This window comes from Tyto alba, unplaced genomic scaffold, assembly GCF_018691265.1.
Source record: "Tyto alba isolate M040663 unplaced genomic scaffold, T.alba_DEE_v4.0 Super-Scaffold_3, whole genome shotgun sequence".
In the NCBI taxonomy this organism is placed as follows: domain Eukaryota; kingdom Metazoa; phylum Chordata; class Aves; order Strigiformes; family Tytonidae; genus Tyto; species Tyto alba.
In genome coordinates this window covers 17,857,075-17,876,437 of record NW_024881304.1, presented here as the reverse complement: position 1 = coordinate 17,876,437, position 19,363 = coordinate 17,857,075, and the positions used below count along the sequence as shown (strand labels likewise).

At 43.3% G+C, this 19,363-nt stretch overlaps 1 long non-coding RNA gene across 2 annotated transcripts; it reads left to right on the top strand.

Moving 5' to 3' along the window:
• Positions 1 to 4,610: 4,610 nt before the first annotated feature.
• LOC122154054 lies at positions 4,611 to 18,455 on the top strand. Of its 2 annotated transcripts, none has more exons than XR_006165989.1 (3): positions 4,611 to 4,673; positions 16,914 to 16,984; positions 17,468 to 18,455. It is a non-coding gene; the product is annotated as an uncharacterized LOC122154054 (long non-coding RNA). The 2 variants fall into 2 exon arrangements; XR_006165988.1 differs by lacking the exon at positions 4,611 to 4,673 and adding an exon at positions 7,237 to 7,339.
• The last annotated feature ends 908 nt before the right edge of the window (positions 18,456 to 19,363 follow it).

Sequence of the window (19,363 nt, the reverse complement as noted above, 5' to 3'; positions counted from 1 at the left end):
TAAAGCAGCAGCAGCTGGATTTGTTCTCAAAGTTTTGTGAATTCTCTGATGGGTTTCTTAGCACATCCACCACTAACTATTTTTAAAATTCTTTTTACAGTGCATATGGTCTGTTTTTCTGGTTGGTAATGGGTATTGACTACCTTCTTCACTTTTTTTGTTTATAGGCTTCCAGTCATAAAATTTGTACAGACAGTTGCTTATGGTGCGACCTTTACAGGCGCATCCCAGTAGTCTGCCCATTGTCCTAGAACACTGTCTCCTGTGAAGCTCTATAGTTGTTATTTAAACTGAGCTTTTTATAGACTTGCAATGTAATCTGCATTTCCCAATACTGAACGCGTGTAGAAAATGCTCTGTGCTGAAAGCAAATTGCCTTTATTTTTGAAGCTCAGGGACCGGCTTTCTCATGCCTTGCAAAGCCAAGCGACTCGCTGTGGTCCATATTCTCAGCAGAGCTCAGCAGATCGGGCCCATGCTCGGATTGCTGGTCGGGAGCTGGATGGAACCAGCTGGTGAGGCTGTTTCCAGGTTGGAATGTATTTCTCCCACAAGCTTTAATGCCTTCTAACCCCGACCGATCTTCACTAAAGGGACGGGGAATGGCATGAGCAGCATCTGCCTGCGCAGGTAAGCCCCCAGCACACAGCTGGGGGACTTGCAGCTGGCCAGATGTTCACAGAGGGAGGAGAGGTGTCACCGGCCCGCGTTGAAAACACACACAGGGTGAGCCTCACCCACGAGCTCGGTGCCGGCAGCCACCTCCGCGGTTACTGGCTTTACGAGCTTCTCTCCTGACTCATAAAACCAGTGAGCGCCTTGTTCAGGGACCTCAGAGCTCTGGCATTTGATGTTTTTTCCTTAAAAGGCAGGTTTTTTAAAAGCTAAAGCTGAAGTTTATGGGGTTATCATGCTTGACGATTAAAAAAAAAAAATTCCGTCCTCTTTTAGTGTAATTGTTCCCACTAAAATCTAAAATTTGTTATAAAAGAGGGAAAAAATGTGGAATTGAGCAAAGCAGCTTGATTATTGATATTCTGAGGCATGCCAGTTTAAAGCCTTTTCACACTGATTTTTTTTTCTGGTAATTATCCAAGTGCAGTCATACCACTGTTTCTTAAATGTCCAAAAATACAAAACAGGCACAAAGTGCAAAATCAACCTATGGCAGGTTTTAATCTCTCAGTTCCACCTTTCTTTTGAGAAATATGAGAAAAACAAATGAAAATGTTTAGAATGGTATTGGCAATGTATAAATAATCACCAGATACACAGAGATCCAAAAGAAATAATTTGCATGATTTTCTGTCAAGTTTTGAAGGTTATTGTGACAAATTGGAAGTGTTCTTTGGACACTTGCATTGATTGGTAGGAGATTTTGTACTGTAATGCAGATGGCACTATGAATATACAATGTTATTTCATATTGCTGCTCTGACAGCTGAAATAAAATGGTGAAGTCAGAAAAAAAATGCGATGAATACTTTCAGGGCCAAATTTCCACTTAGTTGGAAAGTTGAGTTTGGATCACTGCTTCGATGGTTTCATTATCCCGTGCGCCGGATGAGACGTTCATCCTTTCTCTGCTTTCCCACCAATCATTAAACAATAAAGAGTTTAAAATAACATTCAGTGTTAAATGATGGTAAACTGGGGACACCGGCGGAGGAGAATGGTTGGGTTTTAAGCATGGCATAGGTTGTTGATACTCCATTGGGCTGCATTTTTACTGACTTGGATATCTCTCTCCAAGTTAGAAACATGAAACAGAATATCCTGTGTTTGAATACGGGGTTAGTGGCGAACGTGCCTCCTGCCCATACTCTAGAGAAACTTCTACAGTTTGGTCTATTAAATATTTCTGAACCTAAATTCCGTTTTTTTTCCCCTGTGCCCCCCATGGCCCCGCAGCAGAAGTGCCTTTTGTTTTTCCGTAATGCTCTTTCTGTGCCTTACGTAGAAGAGAAGATAACGGGTTCCTCTGCCCACGGTGAAGATGTTCTGCTGGAGGCATATTACAGACTTTCTGAGCAGAGCTTTCTTCTCCGATCCTGCTTCCCCGGTTCCAAAGCTTTGCTCTGAGTTAGTTAAACGTGTGAGTCAGAGGAATAACGAGTGGTTCTCGATAGCATTAAAAGCCAGAGAGTACCCAGGGCGACTTGCGTGAAGCGATGCGCTTTGCACTAAAGCGCCGCGTTCGCCTTTTTCCAAGATGGTCTTTCACTTCAGACGCTGTTGTCTTCCAAATGGAAAGGATTTCACTCCGATAGCGCTCGCGCCTCAAAAGTCCGTAATTGCCTCCTGCATTAAAGCGGGGCTGCAGCAGTCCGACTGTTTTGGCCCAACCACTTTTCGCACATGATTGTCTTGGAAATGCAGGAGAGCTTCAGCTCTTTGACTCCATCCGACTTGCAATCCTCGTCTTATCATCTAAGGGGACACCCGCTGAGATTATTGTGTTCACGTTCTCTGGCTGACACGGGACTCGTTTCAAAATCCCTCTGCGATATTTTATAGCTCGCGGGCAAGAGGCAGTGCTTGCAGGAAGGGTGACATCTTTTCATTTGCTCTTAGAAAGAGGTCAAGTGAGTAATTTGCACAAAATCCCCCAAAAGACAGCGTGGGTATTTATGCCCCTCTTTGTCAACTAGAAACTAAAGGCGGCTTAACTTTTATGTTTAACATGTAATGAGGTATTGATCTAGTGGCAAGAGTTGCTCCCTGGGCGCTGTCCCCCAAACTTTTTATTTCTTTGTAGACAGCAATCAGGTACAACGTATTTCACATAGGGTAAAAAAGCAAAATTGTCTCCAGGAGGATAATGGGCCTCTCTCTTCCTCGAGATTAAGGACACAGAGATTTAACAAAAAGCAGTGCAGTAAAATTGACTTGGATTTTTTGTGTGGTTTCTGAAAAAGTTAGCACAGGTCATATTCAAATGATCTTAAAAATAGGCTTATTTATATTAAAAAAAAAAGGCAGAAAAAATGAGCTACCTTCCCTCTGAAGGCTCTGTTGATACAGATCCCTAAAGCTGTGCTAGCCAACGATTGCTGAAGGCTTACAGTTTACTTCAGCTATTTATAATGGAGAAATTATAACCAGCCCCTTGCTGAATAAACCCTGAACGTTAGGATTGGGATATTCTGTGGGCTGCTGGGAGGTTTTTCTTTGGGGTGTGCAGCAGCAGCTCTCCTTAGGGCAGGATGAGCTGGAGGTGGCATGGAGGGGGCTCACAGCCCATCCCTCCTCTCTTCTGCTCCTGCAGACTGGGTCTGAAGCGACGTTGGAGTTGGCTGTGCACCACCAACATGGCACAACAACTCCAGAAGCCGTTCTCGCTTCTCTGAGGCAGAATTTCATATTTTCTTTGAATGCAGCGTGTGCCCGCATTGTCTAGCGCCATGGGCAGTGTCTTAATAATCCCGAAAAAAATTGGAAATACATAGGTGGTTCTTTATTTCTTTGCTTTTAATAAAAAGTCTGCAGTGCTGCTTGGGAAGGTCGAGTCTGTTTGACGCTGCCAGGATGCTGGTATTCTTGGAACAACCATCTGTTCAGAGCACAGCAAAAAATTGCTTTGTCCGAAGTCACTTTAGCTCATGAATAAAATTTTAAAAAACAAACAAACAACAAAACCCCACCAGTATTTTACCAGTATTTTGTGACTGTCCAAAGTCACTTTAGCTCATGAATAAAATTTTAAAAAACAAACAAACAAAAAAAACCCACCAGTATTTTACCAGTATTTTGTGACTGTCCAAAGTCACTTTAGCTCATGAATAAAATTAAAAAAAAAAAAAAAAAAAAAAAAAGCAGCACACCAGTATTTTACCACTTACAACAAAGAAATTTCTATTTGGAAAAAATAGTGTTTATATCCCTGACTTGATGAGCGATGGTTTGTTAGTGTTCTGATTATCTGATTTAGGTATTACTGGCCAAAAGGAGGACACAGAAATTGAGCCCATGGGACCGTCACTGTGTGACCAAAAAGATCTTGGTCAACAGATCAGCTGTAATGAGTTGCACAAGGGCACAGGGGAGGGAGGTCGGGGACTCGCCGTGGTGAACCACACCGACTGACAGAGCTTGAAATAAGAAAATAAATAACCTGTATACTCCACTCCTATCTGAGGCAGAGACTGGTTTGTGGATTATTTACCCTGTCTCTCTGCTACATTAATACATTTTATGAAATTGTGAAAACTTCAGCAGACTGAGAGTCTTTTTTCAATTTCTTTGTTCCTTTCTTTTTTTCTCCTGGCAACTTCAGTGTTTCCTCTTCTCTCCGCTTTCTATCTTATTCTTATTTATGTTTTTTACCAGCTGCTGCATTTTCTTCTCTGTTTCTGCTCTTCTTCCCTTAAGGCATGATCCAAAAATATGATCCAGTGACTTCTGCAGTTTTTGTATTTTGCTGGTTGGCCCCAAAATGTGCCATGATTTCATCATTAAGTGTTACAAGCCAAATACTTGCAGATTAGTTTTCTCTGTTTCTTCTTCACTAAATCGAGACTGTATTGCTGCTTAACTTAGTGAAAACAGTTTTCCCTTGAACATGGTGGTGATTAATGTACGTGTTTTCCAGGTATGCTGTGGCTTACCTGGTGCTGCAGTGCTCATCATTGAGATATTCTGTACCGCTCTTTGGGACGGTACTTCATGATACGGTGAGTAGAAAATCCCAGATAAAATATCGGAGCCTGTGTGTGATGAGGTGGCTCAGAAGGGCTAAATATTGCTCCTGCTGCTGTATGTAGAGTGGCTGGGCTGGGCTTGGGTTGAAGGGCTCAAGGGCTGCCCGCAACAACCTCCTGCCCGCTGTGCTGATGGGATGACGGAGCACGGTGATGTGTGGTAGAAAATCCTGATATTTCCATACAGGGGGCTGGACTGTGGCCGAGCAAAGAGCTTGCAGATGGGGAAGCTCTTGCTGGTTCACACAAAATGGGAGTCCATTGCAATAACCTGAAAATAAGAAGCTTTGGTAAGATATTGTACATGGCAGGCTGCTGAAAATTATTAAAATTACAAAAAAGCTTTCTGGTGTGGAAAGTTTCATTAAAAGTTACATCTCTGAGTTCAGTCACAATTTAATAAGAGATAACGTCTCCAGCTTCTTAAAATTTAATTTGATAGTTTATGAAGAAAATAATTAAAACATATTGTGGCATCAGTCACCTTTTATTTTGTAGAAAGTCTATAAAAAAAGCACCATTCATACCACAGTGAGAGTTTATATTGGCCTGCAAATTTCATTTGTCCTTATTGACACAACATGCACTAATCCAAAGTAAATGGGAAGGAAATGATTGAATTTTTTTTTTTTTTTTTTTTTTTTTTTAATAAAGGGTAATCTTGACCTTGAGGCTACGTAAAGTGAATGTTTGTGGAAGGTTTGGGCAAGTTGCAGCTTTATGGGGAAAAAGGATGTTTCTAGCACTTAATAGTAAACTGGTGTTACCTGTCTCTGGGAGATAAACCAAGGGTTTCTGGGTCCTTTGCTCTTACCAAATAGTGTATTAGCACACTGGCAGTTTCACTGTGTGACGTGGAGAATAATACCAAATGATACCACTCTGCCTGTGGTTTCCATGCCATAGTCATTAATTAATGTCTTCTCTTAGTCACGGTTCACTTGAGGGCTGGCGAGCAAAGTCTAACCCAGTATCTGTTCTTCAGTAGTCTCAACCCTGGATCCTGGATGATGAAAAGTTTAACACTGGGGACCTTAGCCCCTCTTGGCAGACTCCATTGCCTCTGCTCGCTGACTTGCCTAGCACAGTTTTTCTCTGGGGATAAGCAGAAGAGGAATTGCATCCTCTTGTCACTTACTTTCCTGGGAATCCAAAGCTGGAGCACCTTTTATTTGACATAAAACTTACCATGGCTTTTCCCAGGTCTCTGTCTCCTGTTCTGAACAGAAAATGTTCAAGAGGGCTTCATCTTCAGGTCATAACAATAGGTTTCAGAGAGTGTTTTGAAGATTTGATCTACCTCTGGAATTGTTTTAATCCCACCATTTTTTTCTATGACTTTTTGGATACTTTACAGTTTTCAGTAACTGACTTGAATCAAGTCCATAAGTATGTCTAACATGCCAAAAATAGATTAATCTCAAGCCTCTATTACAATTACCACTTTGGATTTCTGTATCACTTACCACTTAAGTGGTTTACAAGCAATTACAGACTAAGTCCTCCAGAGCCTCTTGGAAGCAGCATTTCCTACCCGTCTCTACAGAGAGAAACAAGAGTGTCAGAGCGGATCAGCTCCTGGCCCTCAACGTGCTGAACTCCAGCACCCACCACCCCGAAGCGCCGGAGGGAGGTTGCTCCACTGGTGACCTGGCTTCAGCAGCCTTGCCCGAGGTGAGGTGGGAGTGGAGGCAGAAAAGGAGAATCCAGATTTCCTGCGCTCAGTCCTGTCCTCGAGTGCAAGCTAGGTTTAGTCAGGTTGATGCGCTGCTGCTGACAAGCTTGCTTCTGTTCTTGGAGGTTGCTGGTAAGGGCTAGAAGCCCCTAAGCCGGGTAGATGGGAAGGCAAAGAGATGCTCGTGTAAAACCAGCACCCGATGAGAAAGATGAATTATGTGTTTTAGAAGATGCCTGCATAAGGCACAGCTAATCCTTTCCTCACGGCTTCTTAGTACTGAGCACATTCGTTGTGAATCACGGAACCTGGTGCCATTTTATCTGTGGTCTTTTCTTTGTTATTACACTGAAGAACAGATAATACGATCACGAAATTAGGAATTACCTGAGGATTGTGTTCAATAAAGTAGCTGGGAGTCTTCCAGCAATCAGAAATAGGCACGAGGGTCTTTACGTACATGTTTTCATAGCTATTTTTTTTTTTTGTACCTAAGTAGTTGTTTAGTTTAGATAGACAGAATTTAATTTGGTGAGCAGTCTCCTGCTCCATTAGGATTTCTTTAGGCCACGTACGTCGGAGGATTGATGCGAGTTCCAGGTCCACTCTGGTTATTTTGGCTGGGCACCGGGAGGGCAGCGGGGTGGCCCGTGCCCCATCCCCTGGCACAGGGCATGCCGTGGCACCGGGACCAGGGCGGGGCGGGATTTAAAAAAAAAAAAAAAAAAAACACAACAGGATTTTGTTAATCTGATAAAATTAAATCGAAGCATGGCATTACCATCTCTGCTCTCAACCCTTAAAGCCAAAATGCAGGAGGAATCTCAGGAGGACCTGAAAACCTCGGTTCCTCCTGGAGGAGGGCTGCTGTGATGAAGGAATTTGAGCGGACGTTTGCCGAGCTGTGCTGGCCCCGTGGGGTCCTGCTGCAAGGACCGAGGGCAGGAGCGATGCCAGCAATGAGGTACTGACGAGTTTCAGAGCAGAGCTTCGATAAAGTGGTTTCAGTTACTTCTGTTTCAGAACTTGATGCTCAAAATGGGATGTTTCACAGTTGTGCAGAGGTACTGCATTATTCTGCCTTTTCTGCTCAGAAAAATACAATATGCAGCACTATAGGACTGAATAATCAAAGTACTGTTGAAAAGACGTCTTCTTTTTCCTCCTAGGTTGCTTAATTAATTTCTTTCAACTTTTTTTGTACTGTTTGATGAATGCTATTTCAAACTACTGTCAAAGGGAATGTGAGGAGGCAAAAAATGAGCCACCTACATACTGCTTCTAATTCAACTGTATCTCCCTTGAAAACCAGAGAATTAATAAAAATAGGTGTTAGCCCATATGCTTGACAGAGAGCGTTTGGAATTGTCGGGCATGTTTCTAGTCTAATTATCCTTGTTGGGCCATCTTGTAAACCATAAAATTCTGTAAATTAAATAAAATCCAGAGACAGGCCAGAGTATTCAAAGCTCCACTTTCAAGCCCTCAAACCAGTACTTGTTCTTGTTTGTGGTGTTACCTCCTACTCACAGACTTTCCATTCCATATTCCCATGGAAAGAAAGATGAACACATCGGGTAATATTATGAATTTGGTTTGTTTGAAAACCTCATCTACGTGAGGAAATCTAACAAAACTGGACAACTGTACAATGTTTTGTGTGTCAAAGAAAGCCTCCAGGTGGAATTACATGGACAAGTTTTCATGCCCCTTTATTATCATGTCAACTGAAAGGTTAAATATTTGTTGTTGATAATGCTTTAGGTTCTGTTAGTGTTAGGCATCTTATCATAAACACTAGGCTGACATAAAAACAGAAGTGACCACAGTGCAAAGAGTTATGAAAGGAAAAGGGACGATTCTGTCTGTTTTAAAGATTAAAATTACAGCTACCTTAGCTAAAGGTAGGGGATGGAGGTGGCTGGAGTCGGTGGCTGCGGGGTTTTGTGCACAGAAACCCACCTCCCTGACATGTTGCTGTGTGTCAAGATGCAAGATTAGATTATTAGAAATTACTCTAATTAGGAAGATCCCTGGGCTGGGGACCCCAGTTTAGAGCTTTCAGGAAAGCTGGTACACACTAGCTATGCAGGTGCTGGTTGCACACAGTTAATATACTTGACTTACATGTAGCTGCTGCCTCCAGCTTGGCTTGCTGGGGCATCTCCTTCCCTCACAATGCTGAGTGAATAATTTACGGGTGAAGTTTGTCTTTTCCTCACATTTATATTTCCAATTTCAAAAATCTTTGCTGAAAAATATATCAAAGTAAGTCTTTTTCTTTAGTTCTTTTCTGAGGAAGCCGTAGGAAAAGTTTCTGCTGCCTAATTGGAGGTTCCTAGAATCAACCTTCTCCTGTGAATACACACCAATTTAAAGTATCTGTTTTGTGAATATCTGCTGTAACTTAAGTGAGTTACTTCTTAAAAACTTTCTGTGCTGGTGAATGTCTCTCCCAGGAAGGTTTCCTTTTCAATATTTGTGCAAAACACAAAAGGGCAGGGATATTTGCAAATGCATTCAAATATTCACGATGTCTGTTTTAATATTCACCCATTTTCTACACATGTGAATGCAGCATGTCTGTTTTAAGGTAGAAATTGTTTTGTTATCAGAAACATTAACGTTGGGAGAAACTAGTGCCAGGTGTGGCCAGCAGAAATCCTGCGGCGTGGCCGAGGCCTTAACTATACTCGCAAATCATGGAGGCAGGCTTTCTCCCCCAGCCGTGTGGCACAAATAATGAATATTCTAGTCCAATATACACAGTGTGTGAATGTTGGAAGGGCCTCCGTGACCTCGCAGGTGCCACAGGAGCTGAGCTGGGGCTGTGTGGGATGCGATGTCCCCCTTTGGCGTATCGCTTCTCATCACACGCTGCACTCAGCAGACTCCAATCCCGGGGTGTTTGAAGGAAGGTGAGGATGAAAAGCACTTTGGACCCAGTCAGAAAGAAATTAATTTTCCATTTGAAGCCAGTGCTGCTGAAAACCATTCCCTCTCTTCTCTGCTTGGTGTGCGGCGTCCAGTGCTTCTCTCCATTCATCTGGTGCCTGTCGACAGCTCTTCAAATTGTCTTATGGGGAAGTTTCCTCCTACATGTTATTTGAACATTTTTTTCCCCTATCCTGATAAATGATGTTGCCAGCAAAGATTACTTCTTTTCAGGGCTGGCAAACACTATTTCTTACCTGATGGCTTATTGGGAATACAATTGGAAAAAACATGATAACATTTAAAAAAAAAAGCACGATGGAATAAAGGGAGAAGAGAGATTTTTATCTTGTACCTAGTAGTTGCAGGCAGAGGAAGTTCCTACTCTGATTATCTCCAGAGTGTGTAATTTTTCCTAGTGGACCTGGTGATTAAGTACTTGGCTGAAAAGTGTGAGTGTCACGGGCCGCTGGCTGCCCAAGGTCACCGTGCTGGCGCGTGGGGGAAGGTCCCCACCGTCCCGCTGGGGGCTCTCCCCGCCGATGGGGCGGCGGGGGAGATGACTTCTGCCCGTGGCGCCGAGCCTCAAACTTTGCTATTTTGACACGCCGCGTGCTTGGTTCCTGTAGAAGCAAAGTCTTCCCGTTTGTCTGCTCTTCGAAGGTGCAGGCGTTCCTCCCCCCGCAGTGTCCGCACTGCCCCTCGCTGCGCTTTCGGATTGAAAATCACCCGGCGTGACGCTAATACCGTGCCGTCTCTGCTGGTGGTTTTGATGCAGTAGCTGTAAAATCTACTAAATAAGAGCTACCTTGTTAGGTACAGGAGTGGCATTTTGCATACCTGGGATCCTTTCAGATCCTCCCCAGATCCAAGCTTACTTGTAGTTTAGCTTGTTGGAAAGCAATGAGAATTGCATTGGTCAGACAATCCCCATGTTTGTAATCTCTGTTAAATAACTGCTTTCTTGTAAGTGCTGTTGCTCTTCAAGATGTTGAGCAAAGTCAATGGAAGTAAGGTACCCCCTATGTGGGAATACCCACAGAAAAAGTGATTTTGCTCAAACCAATAGAAACTTTGAAAATTAGCTCTGACTATTCCAGTTCTTCTGTGTTTGGGGTAGGTGGGGTGGTGGTATGGCACTTTTTAAACTGATGAAAAATCAGCAGTATTGAAAGTTAAGCAATTTGTCTACATGCTTTGTCTTCTAAGCAGAATTTCTTAATTATTTACGTAGCCCTGATTTGCTATCAATGGAGGAAGTGTTCAGAGATACCTACTGTGATCTTTTTTCTAGAGATGTCATATACGCCCTCCAAAAATAATAACCTCTCTTCAGCAGCAGATAATTTGTCCACTGTTGCAAAGTATAATCTCAAAATCTCAATACCTTGTTTCATTTTCTTACTTTATTATGTCAATAATCCCTTAATCTACCACTGTATTTGCTTATTCATGTGTTCATTGAACTGTACTTGGAAATACCTTATTGAAGAAGTTATTTTATTACTCAGTATAATTGCAGGATAGTACCTAAGTATTGGGGGAGGGAGCAGGAAAAGATACTTGTCAAGTTTATTGAAACTCATCAGGAAGTCAGCATAAAACACCTTAAAAGATCTGATTTCCAAAACCAGCTGAGTGCCTCTGCCCCAGAGTCTGCCCAGTTGAAGAAGTGACCGGCCACAGTGACGACTGAGTCTCAGCCAGAGGATCACTACGAGGTGACGAGCTGTTCTGGCTGCAGACAAGGACTAAAGAATGTACTTCTTACTCTGTCAGGCAGTATGGGAGAGGAGATGCACAGCGCTGTAGCTCTTGGCTTAGTCCTGTGTGAGTAATATAAACATATACGTGTTTTCTGGTTTTCACGTTGGTTCCTCAGTGGGGGAGCCGGGAGGAGGAGGAGAAGAGCTGTGCAGCTGCGCTGGCTTCTGAGGAATCAGCACGTTTACCTTGGACACCATCCTGACTTTTAGAATTTCAGGGGAGAGCAATTAGTCCTGACAAGAGGTCTCTTTAGGACTTTGAGATTGCGTTGATTCTCCTTCTCTCTCATTTCAATTACCTAAACGTTTGTATAATTCAGAAATTGATTTCAGCACAGCTATAGACCAGATACTATATTTTCTTGGCTGCGTAGCCCATAACTAAGCAAGCGACAATTTCTGCATTATAGGATGAAAACATATCTAAGAAACGTGCTGTCAGTGGTGTCAAGAGGAATGTGGCACGCCGCACCATTTCTGAGCATTAATACTTTCATTTATTTTCAAATAGTTTGCAGAGCATCCGACACCTGGCATGTAGACTGTGCGCCATTAAATCAAATTGAATAAATGTCTGACAGAGTTTCAGGAGTTACTGTACCATTCAGACCCTGTACTGTCACTGCAAGGCAAAAGGAGAAACATATGCTATTAAAATTTTTCTTAGAAGAGGCAGTTCACTCACCCATGCACTGTTTGCACAGAACTTGCTCTGCTAAATGTAGGGTACGTGCTATTCTGCATAGCAGTGAGGCATATCCGTAAGTCTCACTGCAATATAGAAGACGACAGGGATTACAAGTCCTTCCTGAGGAGCCGGAACAGAACCCATTAAGGTATTGCAAGTCATGCAATTCAATGGCCCTGAAAGTATAATTTGATTGTAATTCAGGAGGTTACTAAAAGGAAATCCATACTAGGCTGTAAGATAAGCAAAAGCGAGAAGTGTATTTACTACGAGTGGTTAAATGCGAGGTGTGTGAGTCCCTTATCGCTTTTGTCTGCAGTTTATCACCACTGAGGGCAAGTGAAAGGGGAATAATATCTAGTTGAGAAGAGAAGATTGGATTAAGCTTTTCCAAAGGTTTTACGGGAGTTATTTCCATTTCGCTCTCATCTGGATTAGCCTAACTCCTTCAGGCTATTTCCACATCTGTAAAGGAGAAGGTCTTGGTGCACGGGAGGGAGGGGAGGATGGCCAGCGCGTTATTGCTCCATGCAGGAATTTGCCTTTGACTGCTCCAAAGAAATTAGGAGACCTGTGAAGTCCTACCTGAGTGCAGATCTTCTCTTACCGTGGAGCTCTCTTTTTCAGATTCCTTTCTGCTATGCAAGCTTATGGCTTTGTAATGGACGTCTCTTATAGGGGTTTATTAGAATCGTTATTTATTAGGAGAGACCTGGGTGCTCTCATATCTGGCTGTGGTTATACTCACTGCCCTTGTCTACAGCTCTAGTTACTTCAGCTCAGTTTATGCATGTGAAATAGCTAATGAAATATTGGAGTGGACTTGAGGTGGTTGAGTTTATGTACTATGATACTGAATTTTTTTTATGTTATCTCTTTGTTATTGTGTACAACCTTGGAATATGCCCTTTCTGAAATACACCTAAATGAAAGGTAGGTGCAAGTGTAACACAGAGCAGTGCTCCCTTGGCTGCAGATGAGGATGTGAGGATGCCTAATGTGCTGAAAGCACAGTCTGTCCAAGGTGAAAATACAGGCAGCGACACAGAGAGACAACACAGACACCTGCCATGTACACGCGAGAGACCGACACCGCTAAATAAAAATTACCTAGAGAGCACAATAATACAGAGCACCACGTGTTGGTGTTTCCAATTAACTTAACGTTCACTGTAGGAATCCTTAACTTTTCCCTTAACTTTCGTTACAGGAATCAAGAGGAAAAAGGCAGCCAGTCTCTCTCTGCAGAGTCCTACCTGGCTCACTGGGGGGGACTTGGAAATAGCCCCAGGTTTTTTGTATTTTATTTCTGTGTGAGGAGGGCTTCTGCAGCAACAGAGCACAGGGCGGGCTTGGACCTGTTCTGGCACAAGGAAAAGGTGCTGCTGCTTCTGGTATGGTGAAATCCAGCCTCTGTCAGTGCCTCCCTTCCACCCACAGTAGATTAATTTTAGTAGAAATGATGCAGTCTGGGTGCAAGGTGGCTCTCAATCATAAGTATTAGCTTAGGCAGGGTGATCCAAGCGAAGGCTGATTATGCAGAGGAGATGATTTTGTACTTTGTAAGTATTCACTGTCCAGATATTGCAGTTTTTTATTAGCCTTTTTCAAATATATCGTAATTTGCTGTGCGTGCACGTGTGAAAAAGAGAATGCACTTACAGAATATTAAGTTTTACTGTTCCATTGATAGCTTAACTTAGAAAAAGTGACCACAAATAGACACTCATCACTTCCCAGCTAATACCAAGCTGTTTGCAAATGGAACGGGAGAAAACCTCTGCATCTTGGAGGCTCTGACAGGTAACTGCGAGGAAGTTTATAACAGCCCTTGGAGCTGAAATGAAGGGCAGCTTTCCCTGCTTTTTCATTTTGAGGAGGCAGGCAGTGACTCTTTGTTGCTCACTAATGGACAGTGCTGATCAGCACAGCATCTTCTAATTCATGTTAGTCCCTTGATTTTCAAGGACCACATGGTTCTTTTTCTAACAATTTCCTTATTTCTCTCTGGTTACTGTTGGAACTGCTGCATGTTCTTTGAGCTCCTGGGCACTATGAGACATCTCCTGGATGTTGAATCTTGTCATTTTTGATAAATCGCTGTGAACCACAGAGCTCAGCTGAAAATGCACCTCAGCATCCTGAAATGCCAGTTTAATCTATTTCTAGCATTGGAAAAAAAAAAGGGGGGGGAAGCAAAAAACCTCACAGCTTTATACCAGTAATAACGATGGGAAAGAATTGGCTTTCAGAAAATAATTTAATCCCTGGAGTACTGGAGATGGCTTTTGAGTGTCATGTTTAACAGAGCCTGAGGTAAGGGAAGTGTCCTCTTGTTGTGGCTTGTATTAAAAAAAAAAAAAAAAAAAAAAAAAAAAAAGCAAACAACTAAACCTTTTTCTTCTAAAAGTTCATGAAAGTGCAGTTTTATTTTACTGTTTTCTAGACTGAAACTGCAAGCGGAACAGCCTTCTCTTGGAAATCCTGGGGATTGTTTTTGCCTTAGCATTGTCGGATCACTTCTTGTGTACGTGCCCTTCATACCGTGTTATCTGAGCTTGTGATCTGGAGGGATTAAGTATTAATCATGATGGTGGGGAGGCCAATGGCAGTTCTTTTTAAGAGATGATTATTTACTCACCAGGAGAGCTAGAGGAAGCTTTTCAAGACAAAAGTGGGTGCTGGCTACATATTTGCCATTGGGAAGCCAGCAAAATTAGGCCTCTGTGTTTTAGTCTTTGAAATTTCCCTCTGGATTCACCAGGGTAAGAGGACAAATTTCACTACTGTTTTCATAATTCCATCTGGGTTAAGACAGCCCTTAATGCAGCAGTTGCTGTCAAATTAAATGTCAGATGAATGCCGCAGAAGCAGAGAATTAAAATTTGGATGCCATGTCTGCCTGGTTCTCAGGATCAGACAGTTTTTGTCCTCACAGATTCTAATCAGCAGCTTCACTGGCTCTGGACGGGCTCCAGCTCTCCAAGAGGCTCTGGACAGAGTTCCTGGATATCACCACGGACTGATGGTGGACGGGTCTGTGGTTGTGTCTGCAGTAAAATGCTAAAAGCTCTCCTGTTTCAGCCTCCTTTTTTTCTCAGGCCACCGAATTTCATACTTCTTATAGGCTGCTTAAGGTGTTCTAGGACAAGCCCCTTCTTTCCACATATCTTTACTTGTGGATTCCCTCTGTATCTGGACATCTCCTTTTTTTTGTGTGTTTGGGAATCACCAGTTCAAATTAAAACTATTCAGTATGATGGCTTGTCAAGATTCCTGCCCTTCAGAACAGCAGCCCTGCTTTTATGTTGCTTTAGGTTTCTCTCCAAATACCATTAATTATCTAGAAACTCTTCAAGTGTATCTATAAGTATATAGAGTACACAGAGGTACATTTAAATGTATCTGTAAGTGCATTGAGGCCAGGTATTAGGAATAAACAGGATGACCACCTGTTTAGCATTCAAGTTCATCTGTCTAAACTACCGTTTCCATTTGTACTGGGGTTGGGACATATAAATCAATGCCCACAAAATAAAATTGCTTTGTCTAATAATCCTTTGTGCCAGGGTTATCAATAGTTCATTAGTCTTCCTTTGCATCTGTCAATAAAAGGTGCAGTTGAGAGAGAGAGAGCTCAAGGAAAGAAGTGAATATATTCTGTATGGGAAGGAGATACCTTCAGCTTTGGCCGCTCTTTCTCTCCTTCTGATTGTAGACTGCCTGGTGTGGTTGCAAGTACGCACAGCTTTTTTTCTCTTGAAAGAGCTTAGAGGATGGTATATGGTTTCATTTATTCCTGAACAGCCCAAAAGGGCTCTTAAGTCTCCAAGCTATATTCACACCACGAAAACACCTGTGTGAGAAACTTCCACAACAGGATCCGTAATTATTTCAGCTGTCCTTTGGGTTTTGCCACTCATCCAAAAGGCACTCGTGCAAAGGCAAGGTGTCCCTTCCTTGCTAGAAATTCATGTGCCTCTGACCAAGATGACAGTGTGCTACGTGCTGACTACCGAGTGTCCCTTCCTGGGCCATCTAAGTGCTCCTCACTCATTACCCTGGTTTATGTAGCTTGGCATGAGAGATTGGATGTTGCCCCAGCAAGGTGGCGTGGCTTCAGGCAAGGATATTTTACTCGCATAATCTCACCAAGTTCATGTTTGCAGCATGTCATGATCTGGTGCCTCTCGATCTGTGTCACTAAACTCTGCACAACATGCCAGAGACAATGTATGTAGCACCTCTGTGTCAAAGCTTACCGAACAAAGCTTCAGCACATCCTTGGTAGTTTCAGTTTTTTATCAATTAGTTAGAACTCCGCATAGTTTCACTAGGAGGTCAACCAATAATTTGTGTCATTAATTAGATCCCAAAGATTAGTTGATGGCTCCGGGGAGGTGCAGCAGCACTCTCGTGCCCATCGTCCTGCGGCCGCGAAGCTTCTGCTGGCTGGAGCTCCACCACGACCCCACGCTTAGGATGTGAGTTGATCCGGCACATCTAAGATAGGCAGAGAGTTTATGTAGCTCCATAAAGCAGTTGCAAAGACCTCAAGGGATATGTAGAGTTTATTCTGAAAAAAAAAAAAAAAGCAGCTAAGTGAGACAAAACCCTCTGGCCTTCTGGTACTCTAGAAACAAGTTTTTGAGCCTACACGTACCATGTTAAGTGGACCCAGTGAAAAGTTTTGACTGAAAAACTATTTTGTCAGAGTATTGTTGCAATCAGTGTTTCATGAAAACATTTTGATTTCTTCAGCTTTCCCTGTTAAAAAAAGCATTGATCACGGTTTGGGGTAATTCTAGTACAAAAAAAATTTTCCAATTTATTTTATTTCCTTTTCCTTTTTGCCACCGGAAAGTGAACAGAGGATTGAAAAGTTATGTCTTCAGAATATAAAAATATTTTCTCGTTCCCTTTGTTTCACAGTGTGCTGCTGAAAATTACAAATGAGAAAAAAATAAAATTTGCAAATTGAAAAAAATGAATATATTTTGAGATTTCTCACATGATATGTTTGCCCTTTATGAAAAGTCAGTGTTATTGATATGTTAGTTAGAAAAGTGATCTGGTACCGCTAGGCTACAGTTGAACAGAAAAGATTTGTCTATAAAGGACTGAGCGATTTGAAACTTCTTGTGTTACAGTGTTTTCCATCAATATTTCATCATAAGAAGTTGGTGCAGTGACTTAGTGGAGTCTCGCTTTGCTGGAGCAGGTAAGCTGTCTCCCTGTTTAAGTGTCATTCTTCAATGGTTTTCTCGGCTGATAAAAGTTAGCAAGGAGGATGAAAAGGGACAAATGCTCACATCTATCCTGAAAAACACGGAGAGAATGAAAGAACTGTAGTTGGTTTTGAAATGCCATCTCTTCCCTCCCGGCTGCAGGAGTCCCTGCCAGCCCTGGGGGTGTCCCCTGAGTCGTGCACCTTCCGACTCGGAGACGCTGAGATGCAGCACCACGGGCAAGTACTGCCCACGACACCTTCTGCCATTGCCTGCTTTGGAGGTGGCAGAGGAAAAAGTAGTTCCATGAGCAGGTAATGCTCTGGGCTTCTGAGGAATGCTTGAAATGCTGTATTCAAGAGAATTAATGGTTGGAAATTTCTAATCTTTCCTCTGCTCCAGGCCAAATGCAGTTGTTATTCAGAAAGATTATCCAGTAGAATCAACTTAACCTGAGCTTTCCTCAACTGTCCTAGATTTTTTTGAATAAAAACTGTCCGGTGTCCTCAGCCCACCAGTATAACCAGTGTTGTCTCCAGAGCTGCGGCGTCGTGCCACGTGGTCGGCTGACAGCAACTGCAGCAACAAGCAAGATTAAGCAATGGGAAAACGGGACAGTTAGAAGGTAAGAGGATATTTGGAGCATTTATCCACTGTCTGCTCCTTGTGAAGCTCTCCCAAAGCTTGACTGTAGCTCTGACTGTCTCACTATCTTTGAAGATCTGATCCAAGAAATGACTCAGGGCCCACCGGTGTTGCCAAATAACTTCATTCCGTTGCTTGCTCCTGCTCTTCGCCGTCTGACTGTCCGCGCTAGATGCTGGTTTGAAACGAGCCAGCTAGTTCCCTCCAGGAGGGACCTCTCCAGGGCTGCTGTCACAGATGCAGTGCATATTCTCACCATCACGCCGTCTCACAGCTCCGATGAGCTGTGAAACGTCCCGGGCGTCGTCTCAGCTCTCTTGGACGGACGTTGTGCCGTAGGATTGCCGCCCGGGTCCCGGCGGGTGTGCAGTGCGGATGAGGCCATCTCGTTCAAGAGGGAGCTGGTCCTGAGCCATGCCCTCAAATCCCGTGGGCCAAAGAGGGAAGAAATTGTTCAAGGTTGGACTGATGAGCGTGCAGCGGGGGCAGTTTGCTCTGACCATGCGGCCCGTTACAGAGAGTTGCCTTAGTTGTGAGTAACACATGGGTTTAGTAACAATTTAAAATTTACAGCATATTGTGAAGGTAACTTTGTATGGGAATACACAGCTATATTACTTTTTTTCTAGCTTTATCAACAAGCATAGCCTTTCTTAACAGCTTTTCTACCGTTTTGCCTTGTGATTTATTTTTGAATGTGTTATAAATAGCCAATGCCCTAGATCGGGTCAGTTCCCTAGGGAAATAAGTGCATACGCCATATATTAGAGGTTAAATTCTTCCCTGCCTTATGCTCACTGAGTATGGCATTAGGGGAGATGTAAGGCGGGAAAGAACTTGATACTGTGTACAGAAAGTAATTTAAAGAATTACACAAATTACATTTTTAGAAACCTTATTATAAGGTCAATTTATTTTGTCAAATGACCAGTAATTAATTTTACAGAAGATGTTAAAGAGAGTAAACTCTAAACTCTCTGCTCTGACTTGGACCTCGACAATAAAATTACAAGGCTTGAGCGTTCTGGGCTTCCAAAGGTGTGGTCAGAGTTGGCTGAGTGATGCGTGGTGGTGAAGGAGGCGGCAGGGCAGGGGAGGGAGGTCTGAGCTTCCCCGGAGCCGGGCAGCGGAGGAGCCAGGAGCGGTCCTGCCACGCCGCTGCCCGGCAGAGCACGACCTGCTTGCTCTCATCAGAAGCTGGCCAGAGCGCCTTGCTGGTGCGGGCACCTTCCTTTTTGTGCCTCTGGTTCCCCCAGGGGTGCGCAGGTGGATTCTCCGTGCGGGGTGAAAGGCAGCGTGGGAGGGATGCGTGCAATTATGTGGCGATTTGGTTGTTTTTTTCCAGAAACTCTGACAGCTAGTCGTTCAGCACAAGCCACTGTTCGTTTCTTCTTCTCTGCCATCTGCTGTGGTTGCCCTCTTCCCTGCCTACTTGTGATAGAAAAATTGTCTTTCTCTCCATCCTGCTGAGCTTCCTGGATACCTGAACCCCCTTGTGCCACTGCTGGACCAGTGTCACAAGGCTGCTGAGATGATGTGGCCTGGAGGAGCTGGGTATAAATGCTGACCTCCCTGCGGGTTACCCACCCACTGACACTTTGGTTTAGCTCCTCACTCAGAAATCTCTCTTGATTCTAATACAGAAACCAAAACAAAGTGAGGTTTGAAGAAGCTGTAATCTGTCTCGTGCACTGGTGAGACAAAATCCCTCTCCTCACTGGCTGTGG